The sequence below is a fragment of the Anabrus simplex genome, chromosome 2 (assembly GCF_040414725.1).
Source record: "Anabrus simplex isolate iqAnaSimp1 chromosome 2, ASM4041472v1, whole genome shotgun sequence".
NCBI classification, from domain to species: Eukaryota; Metazoa; Arthropoda; class Insecta; order Orthoptera; family Tettigoniidae; genus Anabrus; species Anabrus simplex.
In genome coordinates, this window is record NC_090266.1 from 67,061,380 (window position 1) to 67,078,972 (window position 17,593).

Below are 17,593 nucleotides of genomic sequence, written 5' to 3' on the forward strand. Positions count from 1 at the left end.
TAACTATGTCTTAGGGCTTATCTCCAATATATGGGATAAAGCATAATAGGGAGTGTTAGTTTTGAAGTCATCTTCCAATTAGTGGTGGGTGCAATTGGCAAGGCAGGAATGGTACTTAGCTGCAAATGAAGAAATCTCAAAGACGACCGATGATGTTCCCGCGACAAGGATGGAAGCTTTCCCAGGACCAGCAGAACAAGACTACATGGTGAGCAAGCGAGTTAAAGATATTGCAAGTTTTAGCGAAGTAGAGTCATTCAATTTTTTGTTAAATTCATTTTCTATTTTTAATTCAGTTCTCGTTAAACCGTCGTCATTTATATTAAATATAATAAATAGTATTTTTCTAGTTCACTTTAATCAATCTGCCTTAATTAGCCTTTTGATTTCGAATTCTCCTGCTTAATGAATAGTATTTTTCTAGTTCACTTTAATCAATCTGCCTTAATTAGCCTTTTGATTTCGAATTCTCCTGCTTAATGATTAGTGCACTATCACCCCACCCCTGTGATAAGAGTCTGTCCAAGCTTGATTATAAATTTTATCTTTAAGTCCTCAACTTAAAGATTGGCGCCCTTTGCTTGCTTGGTTGCATTTCTCGTTTGATGATTGTTCTCCGAGAGGGGAAGTCACAGAATATCCGAGTAGAAGTTAAGGTGGCCGGATTCAATTAGGGTAGGAGTGTTAAAACAGTTCAAGTTATAGTTTTCTGAAGAATGTATAAAGTTGTTTAACATAAAAAAGAAATTATGTACATTAATAGTTCAAAATAAATTACTGTAAAATAAAAAGAAATCTTTTGAATTCTCCTACTCCTAATTTAGTCAGAGTAACAGGAATAAAAGAGATACAGCGCAGGAGCTAATAGGATAGAGTGGTTGAAAAATCTAACAACTTTTGATCATCTAGTTTGGATTTTATTTTCAGAAAAGAAAAGAGTAAAAAAATTAAGGTTTACAATGCACTTTAATATAGAAAGTAGAAACACAGTAGGCCTACAATGATTTGAATAAGTGTAATATTTATCTAGTTTGCAATTCTACAGGGTGGCGCACGAATAGTTGACACATTTAATTTTAGAATACCAACTTTATTTTTCAAAGAACACTAATGAAATTTTAGACACAGGCAGCTTGGAACCTGGAAATACATTGCACAATATCACATGTTCAATGTGGCCTCCACTTTGGCGGATAACCTCTTCCAGACGAGTACGCATGTTTCTGACTACTTTGCGGTACAGGTCTTCATGAATTTCACTGGAGAGCCGCACAAACCGAGCACGCATTTCAGTGCGGCTTTGAGGTCTTAAACCGAAGAGTTTTTCTATCAAATAGCCCCATAAAAAAGAAATCACATGGATTTATATCTGGGCTTTAAGGAGACCAGAAGAATCCGCCATAATTGTTGTACTGTGGGTGACGAGACATTACACGATCAACACATATTTCCCTCATAAACTCAAGAACATCGTTAGCTGTGTGAGGTGTTGCACCATCTTGCATAAACCACTGCGTATGAATAGGTACAGCGAGAATTTGAGGCACGAATTCATTCTACAGCATGTCCTTGTATCGCTGTGCATTAACTGTCTGACTGAAGAAAAATGGTGCAATTAACCCGTGACATGACAGAGCTACCCACAGACTCACTTTTTCCCATACGTGTTTTTCCGTGAATAAAGTCTGGTTTTCTGTAGCCTAAAACCGCACATTTCGTTTATTAACTGCCCCTTTGAGATGAAAATAGGCTTCGTCAGAGAACCAACTGTTGAACAGTACTTCATCTTTATCTTGAGTCCATAAGGCGTACTGCAAACGCTTCTGCCTGTGAAGATTACAATTCTCTCTAAAATAAAAAGATTGATAAAATGAAGGTTTACAATTTACTTTAAACAGTACAATAAATCGAATACAGAATAAACAAAAATAAGTTTATCTAGTTTGCAATTCCATAAGATTACAATTCTCTTAAGGAGAATTACTTGACAAATTGGAGATAGTGAGGATGCACATTGTTCTACTATCACCTACAGAGTAAATTACATTATTTTTACATGCGGAAGGGTAATCCGATAAGGAAGATGAGGAGATGCTTACAAACAACTGATACACAAAACGAGGCAAAATGTCAGCTATACATTGGTTATAATTTGTTGATTTAAGATTTTTCCTTCTTCAGTTCACCTATTCTTTCTCTGAAAGACTGTAATGTCCAAACGGTAATGTATTATTTTTATTGTCTGTGATGTACCTTTTGCCATCATTACATGAGAGTGCTACCTTATTTTGACAAAACGTGAACCCGGAATGAGAAGTCGAATTAATGCACACTTGTAGCTTGATCAGTCGTTCACCTTCATAAAGGCAACGTCTATATTGATCAATTGTAAGGTTATCGACAACATTTTCGGCACCTTTAGCTTTACAAGTAGGTTTCGCCTTTTCACACAACTTAATAGCATACATCTTTGGTCGCAAACCTACAAATTCTTCAACGATACTTCCACCGTTTTCATCCTTCATTAAACCTATTTCACCTGAATCTTTTCTTTCAATTTGAAAAGGATTTTCGTCATAGTTTCCCGTGTCAAACAAAACTGAATTATCCTTCACAAACTCGTATATATTAAATGAAAAATTATATATTAAACTGTCGGTGTCAGTGTGTAGTTGTTGCGAGTTTGAATCAGTGTTTGTCAAGATAACGTTGTAGTGAAAATCGATCATTTCCTTTTTGACAAATCTAAGATTGTAGCATCGAGGTAAACCGGTTGATTGTGAAGAATTTGAAGTTTCTTCATTTCGATAATCATACACTGATCGTCCACTATGATACGACGTTTGAAATTTGCCTTTGCGATCAACGTATGAGCACCACAACGACCCTTCCACTGTGTGACCCATTTTATGTCGCGCAGCTTCCTTACGTTCATTAATGAACGACCGAAAATGGCAATATTCATTAATTTATAGAAACTTTTCTCGAACTCATTTTTGCTAGCTTTCGTTTCTCAGTGTTCATATCAATGTAGCGTTTTAACTATGCGCTCTGATTAAATTGAATTGCTCTGTAAATGCGAACTACTTGCATACCTAATTCTACACACTGTTTTAATAGTCTATAATGAAGAACATACCGTTCCTTGTTGTAAAGAGTGCACGTTAGTTTCAGATTTTTCAGCACACAAAGGATAATCTGCATGTTTATCATGAAGTTCTGGGGGGTAAATTAAATCTGCCTCCACCATATGCCCTATACCTGCTTCATCTCCTACATTCATAATGTCCAAATTCTAGACGTTCTTTACCCATTGGAACCCGCCCGTTGGAAGAAGCTGTTGCATAGCGATTCCATAAAAATGGTTCATGTCAAAATGCATTGTGTATGATTCTGGTTTTGAATCATCATATGTTGACATGTACTTGTTATTTGCTACTGCATCCGTGTAACGCATTGCACATTGCCACCGCGTAGAGAGCGTTCGAAAAACTGCAGCATGTCAACATCTTGAAGTTATCCGGAAGGTCCAACAGCTCAAGGTATTGGCAGACATATTGTAATCATGTAATAGTCTCAGAAAGCTAGCTTTCGTAATGTAATCTTAAATGTAATTTTTCAAACAAGTCTAAAGACCTTAACGTAACTTAGGGATTAAAGAGTGCAAACCGTCTTTTATTTCCCTTCAACATGATACGGAGGAGACTATGTTTTCGTAAACTTTAAAATTTTTCCTTTTATAATGTAATCTTTTCTCCATCTAGTCACCTCCGTAGTATAGGCTTAGCCTCTGAAACTTCAGGTCATAAGCCCACATAGGGTCTTAAGTATTTTTCAAGCGTATTTCAAGGTGTGCAGGTGTTCGCCTCCTAACATTTTGATTGCAGGCCAATAACTTTAACCTTTTATTTTTACTAAGGCCAGGTAGAATGGACACTTATTGCCCCTGTTAATTGTTGTTATTCTATTTCCTATTTAATGCAATATACTGTAGACTGCCGTGCGGGCAATACATTGCAAAGTGGTGGGTGTTTATCTAATGTGAAAGATGATTTGTGCCTTTGAGGGACATGGATCTTGTAATGTTTCGATAGTAATCTCCTAAAGAGTAATTGTGTGGAGCAAAGACACTCTTTCTTATGTTGTAAAATTTGGAGCGCGGTCTCCTTGCTTGTAATTGATTGGAGCGGTAGTACTGTTGGTGATTATGTAAAGTTTGAGCTATCTAATTCACCCCTTTCTATCTGATTATTTGTTATTGTTTAACAAAGTTTAAAATGTGAAAAGAAACATAAACAACCTAGGAATGAAATAAAATTTCGAATTTTACAGATTTGAATTTGATCTTTTCTTATCCACCCATTCATGCCCGCACCTTCGTACACCTCTGCGTTCCAGATATCCCCGGAACAGTTATAACTTAACGTTTTAAAAGTAATGTATGAATTGCAAGTGATATGATGGAAAATAATCTGAAAATATGTCTTACGTTTGTTTATAACAGAAGAGAAATCCTGTACATCCAACTGGAACACATGTGATAGCAAATAATATTAGTGTATAATAATAATAATATTTATTCTTCCTCAAATGACTGAGGTTGCCAAACCGACTAAGAATATCATAACTTAACTCCATGGCATTACAGCCCTGAATGGCCTTGGCCTACCAAGTGACCGCTGCTCAGCCCGGAGGCTTGCAGATTACGAGGTGTCTTGTGGACAGCACGATGAATCGTCTCGGCCGTTATTCTTGGCTTTCTCGACCTGTAAATAATATCATACAATATAAATTTTGTACAGAGTACAACGTAAAAAACAATCATTCTATTGATAATGCACAGAAAACAAAGAAGCAGCAGATAAATTATTTTAATTGATGTAATTAAATGTTTGGAGTGTAGAGGTGATACCTCAAGATTGCTATCGAGGCTTTCAATGTTTGTATGCCCCAGCTCACGATAGTCTCATTCCGTACACCAAAGAGTCGTAAGTAGGTGACCAGTGGTTTAGGAATGGTGCCCCTTGCACCCAGCATGAGCCCTCTGACCTCGATGTCCTCAAGGTTGTACTTATTGTGATAATATGCAATGGTTGGTGAATATATCATCTTTTTTCTTCATCGACTTCAACGGGCTGGTGCGCATCTGCTTCAAATCTGACAGCCGAGTCGAGAATGAAACCTTTTTTTGCTCCCGGATTTGAAGGCGATCATGTCGATAAATCTTGTCCCAACGTCAACTGTGAGGCCTCTTTGTGTACTAGGTACCCTTTACCACGTAGCGTATCGGGCAAGGAAGACCGGACGTGATGGTGTCTGGTGTTCCCTAGGCATTCGCCGAATGCGCAGGATCCTAAGACGTGTGCCAAAGTTTCAATCTCACCGCATCGTCTGCAGTGGTTACCGTCTTTGGATCTGCCTGGAATGGCAAATAACAACAATGACAATAAAATGTCAAGGAAATATTTCAAACTATAGATGTGATTTCATCTATAGCCTTTGTTTAAATGATCTGTTACACCTGACAATGAACCAACGCAAGTACTGTCCACCATCTTGACTGATGTTTCATCCTTACGTCAAGGAGGACAACGTTCTGCTGGCTGTAAAACAGCTTGAAGATCAAATGTAAGAGATAAAGTGACTCCAACTGCTTATTTTGGAACAAATTCTAAACAACCTGAAAAAATCACCTATGAGAAACAACAATAATACAGCAGAACACTTAAAACGCAAGTATGATAGGTGGAATGTCTCGGTCATCGCGCGCGATGGTGTGCCTAGCCGTGTTTTGTTCATATGGAAGGACATGGATTTGATTTCCCGTCAGGGAGACAAGAAATTTACAAACAAGTATTCCACTTCTGGATGGTTCATGGCCCTAAAGAGCGTTCAACAGAAATTAGTATCAGATTAATTCGTGAGTCTGTGTCGGTGCGACGTAAAGCAAATAGCAAAAAAAAAAAAATCCCGAGTACAAACAGAGCTAACTACTCTGTTCCACCTTGCGGTGAGGTTACATGTACTGGAAGCCTTTACCTTCCACTCTACTCCTTTACATTTATTTATTTATTTATTTATTTATTTATGTATTTATTTATTTATTTATTTATTTATTTATTTATTTATTTATTTATTTATTTATTTATTTATTTATTTATTTATTTATTTATTTATTTATTTATTTATTTATTGACTTCAGCAGTGGCGAATTTAGGGCTCGTGGCCCTCTCTTACACTTAACCACATAATTAATTTACAGAAAATACATAGTCTATATAAGCCTCCGTGGTTCAGACGGCAGCGCGTCGGCCTATCACCGCTGGATACCGTGGTTCAAATCCCGGTTACTCCATGTGATATTTGTGCTGGACAAAGCGGAGGCGGGACAGGTTTTTCTCCGGGTACTCCGGTTTTCCCTGTTATCTTTCATTCCAGCAACACTCTCCATTCTCATTTCATAGCATCTATCAGTCATTAATATATCACTTTGGGAGTGGCGACCCCATCGCACTAACAGCCTATATATCCTTCATCCATTACATTCCTGACCCGGTCAATGACTGGAAAACAGGTTGTAAGTTTTCATTCACATATTCTATATAAAAAAATGTACTATTCTATTACAAAATCAAAGATAAGCTAAAAACTACAGATTTGGACAATATTTAATGAAGAAAGAAAGCAGAGTTCAACAAATAAAATAGAACAAAATTCGGAGCGTAATGATAATAAGAAAGAGACAAAGTCATAATGAATATTCATTTATGGGAAGGGGAGTTAGGGATTGGAATAACTTACCAAGAGAGATGTTCAATAAATTTCCAATTTCTTTGAAATCATTTAGGAAAAGGCTAGGAAAACAACAAATAGGGAATCTGCCACCTGGGCGACTGCCCTAAATGCAGATCAGTATTGATTGATTGATTGATTGATGAAAAAGTAAGATACAAACTGAAAAAATATGCAATGCATAAAGAGAACACAATAAGTAATAAAGTAAATGGAAATATAAGTATGGCTACAAGAGTGACCTATGTACGTGAGTAAGAAGCTAAATATTACATACATTACACTATAATAATAATAATAATAATAATAATAATAATAATAATAATAATAATAATAATAATAATAATAATAATAATAATAATAATAATCACAATCACTCAACCTATTATACGTCATCACACACACGAAATCACACGGAACAATCAGCGGTATTCAATAGGTAATATCTACATGCAGTCTTACATTTTGATAATGAGTTTCAGTTCCTGGCGGCAGCTGGGAGTGAATTCCAAAGTTGGTACCCAGCCACAACGAAGGATCTGTTATATATTGAAGAGTGGTTGACGGGAATAGCGATGGAAGTGCCAGATCTTGTGTTACAATTATGGAATGAGGATAATAAATGGAAATTTGAAGAGATGTATTTGGGTAGATTATCCTTCTGAGTTCGACATATCAACGTAAGTACGTGTAATTTCCGTCGCCTCTCGGGTTTCAGCCAGGAAAGAAATGTGTAGCTAGGGGTTATGTGAGCATCGTAACTCAAGTTAAAAACAAATCGAAGACCAAAGTTCAATGCCCGTTGAAGTTTTATAGTTTGTTCACTGGTCGCATCAACTTACAATTGACAATTTTTTGAAAATAATTTACGGTCAATCAACGGCGTTTCTATGAAGTACTGATTCTTGCATCAATGGGGTCCACGGAAATTTTACCAAATCATATACTTGGTTTATGAAACAGAACTGTTACAGAGCTGTAACCCCAGGTAACTACGGTTAGATATGGAAGACCAAAAATCCCCCGTGAGACTAACAAATTCTGCACGTTTCAGAACTTCTTCTTCTTCTTCTTCTTCTTCCGAATAACACATTTGGAGGGAACGATAAATCAACTTTGGATATTTTTCATTGTATTCGATTTCTTTTGCTTCCAAATGTCCTTCATCCTTCGAGAGTATCGTTCTTTCTCTTATTGACTCAACTTTCATCTAGTTGTCGGTTTCTTCCTCTCCTGAAATCTTGCCTTTTGAGTTACTTCTCTATAAAGTTTTCTATTGTGTCTGTTTTAGTTCCAGCGTTCTTCATATCCTTTTCAAATTTTCTACCAACAATGTGGGTTTGGATTTGTAACTGTTCAATAAATTGAAGATCTGTTTAGTTAGTCTATTGCTTTCCATTCAACAGGCCTAAATGTGTCCAAAGTACTGTAGTCTTCTCTTCCTCATTACATCAGTTACTTTCTCAGTTATCAAATAGAGCTTCTATAACCTCTATTCTGCATTACCATTTATTTTAGCTCTTAGTATTTTGCTCAAAATTCTTCCTTCAGTTTTCTCTAGTTTTTCGAGAGATCTCCAGTTCTAGTTAGTTTAAGTGTCTCTGCTGCATATAGAGTGCCTTAATTTCGTGTTCCAGGATAAGGATTTTTTTTGTTATATACAATTTTTGTCATATCCTTTCCATTTTTGTACTCTGGTTTCTATGGCTGTCTTTTCTTTTGTGTTGTTCGTTATCCATTCCCCTAGGTAATAAAAGCAATTTGTTTAAATACTGTGATGTTGGGGGGCGTCACTAATGTTTGTCATGAACTTCGTCTTTTCAAATGAAATTTGTAATCCTACTTTTGATGCTTGTTTTTTTTTTTTTTTTACAATTCTCTGATTTGTTCTTAAGCATTTTCCAGTGAGTCAGTAATTCATGCCATGTCATCTGCAAAAGCTAGACATTCTATAGTGATTTTATTTGGATTTCTTCCTAGTTGAATAACTTTAGTAACAATTGCTTTCCTCCATTCTCGAACTACCTTCTCTAATACACAATTGAAAAGTAGAGGCGACAAACCTTCTCCCTGTCTTACATCTGACTTTATTTCGAAAGGTTTTGAGATCTCCCTCCCTAAATTTTACTTTGCATGTAGTGTTTGTTAATGTTGCTTTAATTATTTAGGTTGTTTTATTATCAAGTCCCCTTTTTTCTTTTTCTTTACCGTGTGTCTTGAGGGAAGATGGTAAGTGTGAGAATTAAGAGCTTCCCGTAAAACCTCTCCTAGACTATGATCAGAGACAATATTGACCGGTCTACTATCCTGCACAATCCATTTCACTAGTTTATTCGTAATTTCAGTTTCCTTATTAGAGGACACAGGCTTTACTACAAGGTGAGAAAAATACTAGGAGCTAAAAGAAATAATAATGTAGAATACATGTTAAGGCCAAACATAGAGCTATATTTGAAAATTGAAAAAGTAACTGATGTAATGAGGAAGAGAACTGAGAAAATGAACTAGTAGTGACATTAACAGACGCAGATACACTCTGGAAGGGTGAACATTTTTGAGATGATACTGAAGACTTATATGATCCTTGGGCCTAACTGTCTGAACACAGAATATATAACAGAAATAATACGGAAGGGGCGATTGATATTTTTTGGGCATTTATACAAAATCGATGACTACCATCAAATATCTTTGGAACAAGAAGTCAACAAATCCTGGATTCATGAAGTCAAGAAGGATTTGGAAAGAAACTATACAGAAGAAGATGAAGAAGAAACAACAACAGAGAGAAAGATTTTTACGAAGAAAGTGTTAAAAATAGAAGGATTCCAAGGTCGAAAAGGGAAGAAAACAGGCTCAAAATGATTCGATGAGAGCTAAAGGAGAAATAGTGAGAAGATGAAGATGTATTGGAGGAAGAAGAAAGAGCAAAAATGGTTGAAGAATTGAAATTGGAGTATTATTATTTGTCATTTTGGAGTGCAAGCCTCAGCTGTTGTGTGATTGCCAGCTGTTCATGTCTTTCTTTCAGAAAGGTAAAAGCAATAATACCTCATTAATTGCTTTCTTAAAAAACGAGGGTTACGACCATTGCTTTTACAAACTATTGGAAAGGAAATGCCGGAAGGCTACTGTAGTATATTTGCGGACCTTGACAAAACAGTCAGTTGGCTAATGGCGGGCGGGCGGGGGCTGTACTTGAAGGGGCTGTCATTAAGGAATTTCCAGGAAATAAGCGAATGGACAGACAAACAGTAGAAACAGTGACAACGGTAATTGGAAGAGAGCATATATTCACATTTAGTGTTTGTGAACTTCACAAGGATGCCACGCCGCGTCATAATCGGTCCCGCTGTATACCACGACAAGATAATTAAAATGCAAAGACTTGGCTAATAGGGAACGTGTGGACAGAAAGACAAGAAATCCCGAAAGGGAATTCCAAGAGCGGTGATAAGCAGCTACTTAAAAGCGAGGGGCGGTAGAGCTTTATCGTTTAAAAAATATGATGTGATAATAGACTGGTGTATATCACGAACACGGCGCGACGAACGGAAGGTTAAAGAATTTCCAGAAATTCCCACGTAATGTGCGAAAGAACAGATACCAATTTCCAGAAAGAAACAGTAGGAAAGTGACAACTTGAAAGCTTAGTTCGTGTGTGGTTGTTATTCAAAACACAGTACATTCTGAACATAGAATATATAACAGAAAACAATACGGAAGGGGCGATTGATATTTTTGGACATTTATACAGAATGGATGACAACCATCAAATATCTTATTAGTATTATTTCATTTATTTATTTATTTTACCAATACGCTGTATGCATGGGAATTATATATTGAAAACATAATTATACAAGGTAAAATGTAATCAATCTGATAAAGTGTTTGATAAAGGAATTCGTGGTGATATTAGAATTACACTTGAGAAAGTGGGGAAATTGGTAAATGAATTACGCTGTTGTAAAATAACAGGAGTGGGCGATATGTGCCCATAATAATGGTGAAATATGATGTCAAGGCTGTGAAAAGATAGTTCCAGCTAGTATTGCACCCATCATATGAGCCTCAAGAAGGGTGCAGTATTGTAATTATCATGGAGACTTGACTAAGGTATCCTCTGATTTTATGAAAGCAGTAATCGTAAGGAGAGGAACAATAATGGTTAAAATTAACTATTAGCGTATTAGTGTTCTAGGCAATGTATTAATGCGAATTATTTAAAGCAGAGTATTTCAAGGAAGAATAGGATGGATGAGAATCAGTGCTGTTTCAGAGAGGGACGTAGCCAAGCGGGGGGCTTAGACCGCTATTAGCCGTGGGCGACTAGTGGCGCAACTAGTTGCTCTGGCGAGTCACGAACCATTGGATCAAATGGAGCCTATTAGCAGCGGGCGATTAGTGGCGCAACTGAGCAACTAGTTGCCGGCAGTCATCTGAACCGGCAACTGCTCTGGCGACTTTTAGTTGCTCAACTGCGTGACGGGGCATTGCAGTAAGGCCGGGCGCATATTGAGAAGCAGACGGCCGCAGAGCAGGGCAGATCAGGTCGGGACAGCGTAGCTCTGACGAAACTGCGAAGTGTATATGAGCGCACATTGCCACGCAGTCTCGCGTCAGTTCTCAGAAGGAAGGAGCAATGGCTAGCAACAATGATCTAAGTTCCCAAAGAACAAAATTTGAAAATCCCGCTTCCAGCATTTGTGAATAATTTTGTAGAACCGTTGCCGTACCTTTTTCTTGGTAATGAGGCCTTTCCATTGTCTGAAAAGTTAATGAGGCCGTATCCCAAACAAAGTGTAACCGGAAACTATGAAAATACGATTTTCAATTACAGGCTGTCACGAGCAAGGCAAACTGTTGAATGTTCTTCTGGCATACTGGCGTCCAGGTTCTGTGTTTTTCTAAAACCATTCGAGATCAAATTTGACAGTGTTGATAAAGTCATAAATTTTCTGAGATATAACACTTTGCCTGAAAATAATGTAGATGAGGACATTGTCAAAATGCCTGAGAACCAGTTGCTTCCATAGGTACACAAGAGAAGGAGTGCATCCAGTGCTTTTATAGTGAGACAGAAGTTTACCAATTATTTCAACACGGTAGGAAGTGTGCCGTGGCAAGCGGATAAAGTTTCAAGAGAGAATTACTGACTTACTACGATGACAAGAAATTCCAAGTAACTGGCATTGTTCCCCTTTTTCAGTCTTCTATGCAACGTCAAAAATATACCTGGGGAAGCCGAACTATTGCCTGGTGTGCTGGCATATTCTTCAGATTGTTTAATTTCTTTTTAATTTTCGTATTTACGTAGATGACTTATTGTATTACGATTATTCGTTTTCTACATATTTGTCCTTTTCCTAAAGTATTTTCTAAAGAGTATTTGTGAATAAATTGTTTTGATAGTAGCCTACTTACCATCGTTAACATTCACGTCCTTGGCAATTTCGCTCCAAATATCTAGTTTTAATTTATTATTCACATAGTCCACATGATTCACATCGTATAAAACAGGGTACGACCGCACGGCTTCGACAATCTTTCCCTCCTTGTCTCAACTACTCAACTAACTACGCGACACGTGCGCAGGGAACTGTGTTTCGAAGACTGCGCGTGGTAGGCGGAAGTAGGTGCAGAACCGATCTGCTCTGCTCTGACCTGCCCTGTCTGTCAACTTGCGGTGGTGCAATGATTTGTGTGGATTACAAAAATCTGCTCTGCGCTGAGCTGCTTTAGCTGCTTCGCCTGCGTCCCGGCACAGCGCAGAGCAGATGGGTTCTGCACCTACTTCCGCCTACCACGCGCAGTCTTCGAAACACAGTTCCCTGCGCACGTGTCGCGTAGTTAGTTGAGTAGTTGAGACAAGGAGGGAAAAATTGTCGAAGCCGTGCGGTCGTACCCTGTTTTATACGATGTGAATCATGTGGACTATGTGAATAATAAATTAAAACTAGATATTTGGAGCGAAATTGCCAAGGACGTGAATGTTAACGATGGTAAGTAGGCTACTATCAAAACAATTTATTCACAAATACTCTTTAGAAAATACTTTAGGAAAAGGACAAATATGTAGAAAACGAATAATCGTAATACAATAAGTCATCTACGTAAATACGAAAATTAAAAAGAAATTAAACAATCTGAAGAATATGCCAGCACACCAGGCAATAATTCGGCTTCCCCAGGTATATTTTTGACGTTGCATAGAAGACTGGAAAAGGGGAACAATGCCAGTTACCTGGAATTTCTTGTCATCGTAGTAAGTCGGTAGTTCTCTCTTGAAACTTTATCCGCTTGCCACGGCACACTTCCTACCGTGTTGAAATAATTGGTAAACTTCTGCCTCACTATAAAAGCACTGGATGCACTCCTTCTCTTGTGTACCAATGGAAGCAACTGGTTCTCAGGCATTTTGACAATGTCCTCATCTACATTATGTTCAGGCAAAGTGTTGTATCTCAGAAAATTATGCAACACACAAGCCGCCTTTATGACTTTATCAACACTGTCAACTTTGATCTCAAATGGTTTTCGGAAAACACGGAACCTGGACGCCAGTATGCCAGAAGTACATTCAACAGTTTGCCTTGCTCGCGACAGCCTGTAATTGAAAATCGTATTTTCATAGTTTCCGGTTACACTTTGTTTGGGATACGGCCTCATTAATTTTTCAGACAGTGGAAAGGCCTCATTACCAACAAAAACGTACGGCAACGGTTCTACAAAATTATTCACAAATGCTGGAAGAGGGATTTTCAAATTTTGTTCATTCGGAACTTAGATTATTGTTGCTAGCCATTGCTCCTTCCTTCTGGGAACTGACGCGCGACTGCGTGGCAATGTGCGCTCACATACACTTCGCAGTTTCGTCAGAGCTACGCTCTCCCGACCTGATCTGCCCTGCTCTGCGGCCGTCTGCTTCTCAATGTGCGCCCGGCTTAAGGCAGCGTAGCTCTGACGAAACTGCGAAAGTGTATGTGAGCGCACATTGCCACGCAGTCTCGCGTCAGTTCTCAGAAGGATGGAGCAATGGCTAGCTACATTGATCTAAGTTCGGAATGAACAAAATTTTGATGGTGTTATGCATCAACTGACCAAGCGCCAAAATGGATTTTTTAAAGATTATTGCACCATCTGGTAGCTAAAGGCGTAAACTTTACATAGGTTATTATTCAGACTTTTATTCTCAATATGATTACGCGGGAAATGGATTTTGACCAAACGCCAACCTCTGAATCATTAAATTGAAGTTTTGCATCAAGTGACCAACCACCATTTCTGAGTCTGAATTACGCATCAAATGACCACACGACAAGCGTGCAGTCGCTTGGTCGCGTGTTTGAAAATCCCGCTTCCAGCATTTGTGAATAATTTTGAACCATTGCCGTACGTTTTTGTTGGTGATGAGGCCTTTCCATTGTTGGAAAATTTAATGAGGCCGTATCCCAAACGAAGTGTAACCGGAAACTATGAAAATAAGATTTTCAATTACAGGCTGTCACGAGCATGGCGAACTGTTGAATGTTCTTTTGGCATACTGGCGTCCAGGTTCCGTGTTTTCCGAAAACCGTTCGAGATCAAAGTTGACAGTGTTGAAAGGCGGCTTGTGTGTTGCATAATTTTCTGAGATACAACACTTTGCGAGAGCCTCTCACCGCTGGGTCCCGCAGTTCAAATCCCAATCACTCCATGTGAGATTTGTGCTGGACAAAGCGGAGGCGGACAGGTTTTTCTCCGGGTACTCCGGTTTTCCCTGTCGTATATCATTCCAGCAACACTCTCCAATATCATTTCATTTCATCTGTCATTTATTAATCATTGCCCCAGGAGTGCGACAGACTTCGGCACAATTCCTATCCTCGCCGCTAGATGGAGGCTTCATTCACTCCATTCCTGACCCGCTAGAATAACATCCACGGTATCCCCTGCTTCAGCAGCTCTGAACTTTGGGTTGGCGACCACGGGGCCCTTAGCTGAGTCCTGGCATTGCTTCCACTTACTTGTGCCAGACTCCTCACTTTCATCTATTCTATCCGACCTCTCTTGGTCAACTCTTGTTCTTTTCCGACCCCGACGCTATTAGGTTTGAGAGGGCTAGGGAGTCTTTCATTTTCACGCCCTTCGTGGTCCTTGTCTTCCTTTGGCCGATATCTTCATTTTTCGAAGTGTCGGACCCCTTCCATTTTTCCCTCTGATTAGTGTTATATAGAGGATGGTTGCCTAGTTGTACTTCCTCTTAAAACAATAATCACCACCACCACCACCTGACCCGGTCGAATGACTGGATACAGGCTGTGCATTCTCACAACACTTTGCCTGAAAATAATGTAGATGAGGACTTTGTCAAAATGCCTGAGAACCAGTTGCTTCCATTGGTACACAAGAGGAGTACATCCAGTGCTTTTGCAGTGAGACAGAACTTTACCAATTATTTCAACACGGTAGGAAGTGTGCCGTGGCAAGCGGATCAAGTTTCAAGAGCGAACTACTGACTTACAACGATGACAAGAAATTCCAGGTAACTGACAGTGTTCCCCTTTTTCAGTCTTATATGCATTATCAAAAATATACCTGGGGAAGCCGAATTATTGCCTGGTGTGCTGGCATATTCTTCACATTGTTTAATTTCTTTTTAATTTTCGTATTTACGTAGATGACTTATTGTTTTATTGTATTACGATTATTCGTTTTCTACACATAAATGTCCTTTTCCTAAAAATAAATTGTTTTGATAGTACTTACTATTGTTAACAATCACGTGCTTGGCAATTTCGCTCCAAATATCTAGTTTTATTTTATTATTCACATAGTCCACATGATTCACATCGTATAAAACAGGGTACGACCGCACGGCTTTGATATTTTTTTTCCTCCATGCCTCAACTACTCAACTAACTACGCGACACGTGCGCAGGAAACTGTGTTTCGAAGACTGCGCGTGGTAGGCGGAAGTAGGTGCAGAACTGATCTGCTCTGCTCTGACCTGCCCTGTCTGTCAATTTGCGGTGGCGCAATGACTTGTGTGGATTACAAAAATCTGCTCTGCGCTGCGCTGCTTTAGCTGCTTCGCCTGCGTCCCAATGTGCGCCCGGCCTAAATGTAGCCTATTAGCCGTGCGCGACTAGTGGCGCAACTAGGAGCCCGATGTACCTCCCCGCGCATACGGAAACGTCACTCAAGTTCGTGTTCTCACACCAGCTTGACGTAATGCGAACGATGGAACGCAATTGAGTCAGCGATCCACCTAACCATCATCTTTCTTCATTACCGTATTTGGTCTCGTGCTGATTGTGATAGTTTATTTATTGAACATGAAGACATCAAATAAACTACAACAGCAAATGAAGGAGATGGGAAAATTATTTGAAAGTCAAATAAATACTGAAGACCATTTTTGAGGTAGAATGAAAACCGGTCACTTGGGATTCCAAAACTGAAGCTTACGGTGACAAAATAGATCACTGAATTCTTGGAACAGCATTTTAAAGCTTTATTCCAGAATTCGAAGCAAAACCCGTAGGCGAGAAGAATACTCTAAGTGAGTATTATAATTTCTCTTTTTCTAATGGCTTTACGTCGCGCCGACACTGATAGGTCTTACGGCAACGATGGGATAGGAAAGGGCCAGGAGTTGGAAGGAAGCGGCCGTGGCCTTAATTAAGGTACAGCCCCAGAATTTGCCTGGTGTGAAAATGGGAAACAACGGAAAACCACCTTCAGGGCTGCCGACAGTGGGATTCGAACCCACTATCTCCCGGATGCAAGCTCAGGGCCGCGCGCCTCTAACCGCATGGCCAACTCGCCCGGTGGGAAAAGACGTAAACGCATCACCATATTTCGTGTTGTAAAACGAGTTTTCCCCAGAAGTGTTACGTGAAGTAGGGGCAGTAGCTGCTTATAGGACTTACTGAAATGGCATTGCACTTCGTTTAGCTTACCTTATCTTGGGTGATGACACAACTTATGAAATGACAATTTGCTTGTCAACGCCGGTCGCATCCGGCACGGTTACAGATTATGCGGTCGCTAGTGGCACGGGTCGCATCTGGCACGACACCGTGTAGTCCCTCACTTTGTGAATCGCTGGAAGCTCACTTCATTAGTGAAGACATCTACAGTATTTATTTGTTGCGTTTGTGTATTTAGGCTCTAAATCAGTGCGTACTTGTCTTGTGTTGAGTGAGAGTTGGTTGTATATTGCATAGTATTTGTGTGTGTTTTATTTTCGTACTGTACAGAAGTAGTTACTGAAGATTTTGGTGTTGTGGTGTGCAGCGATACGCCATAGCCTAACTTGTACTGATAAAAAATGTCGTGTGTTTTATTTGTGCTTGGTTTTCAGGATGTAGTGTTTACTGTGCACTATGTCTTCTGGTATAGGCTAGAATAAATTTGTTACTTTCATTGACCTGTCTCCGTCTCTTCCTTGGCTTTGACAATATGTGACCGAGGTATGAGCGATTCTAGTAATACCGTTCCTTATGCAGTCAGTCCCTGTTATGAATGGTGTGAAAATATCGCTCATAGGGTCGATTGGTGCATGCATTTCAATAAGCTTGGCAGACTGATATGTAATAGCAACTTCTGGCTCAGTGAGGAAAGCAACGGGAAACTACCTCACTCCTCATTTCCCTAGTATGCCTCTTCAGTGACACCTAGGCTATCAATGACAGCTGTTGATGGAGCTGTAGAGGATCAAACCAGCCTTCGGGCTGAATACCCAACATACATTGTTAATTAGCTGTTCTTTCTTAAGCGCATTTTAATTTTTCCACTTTTATACGACCGCATT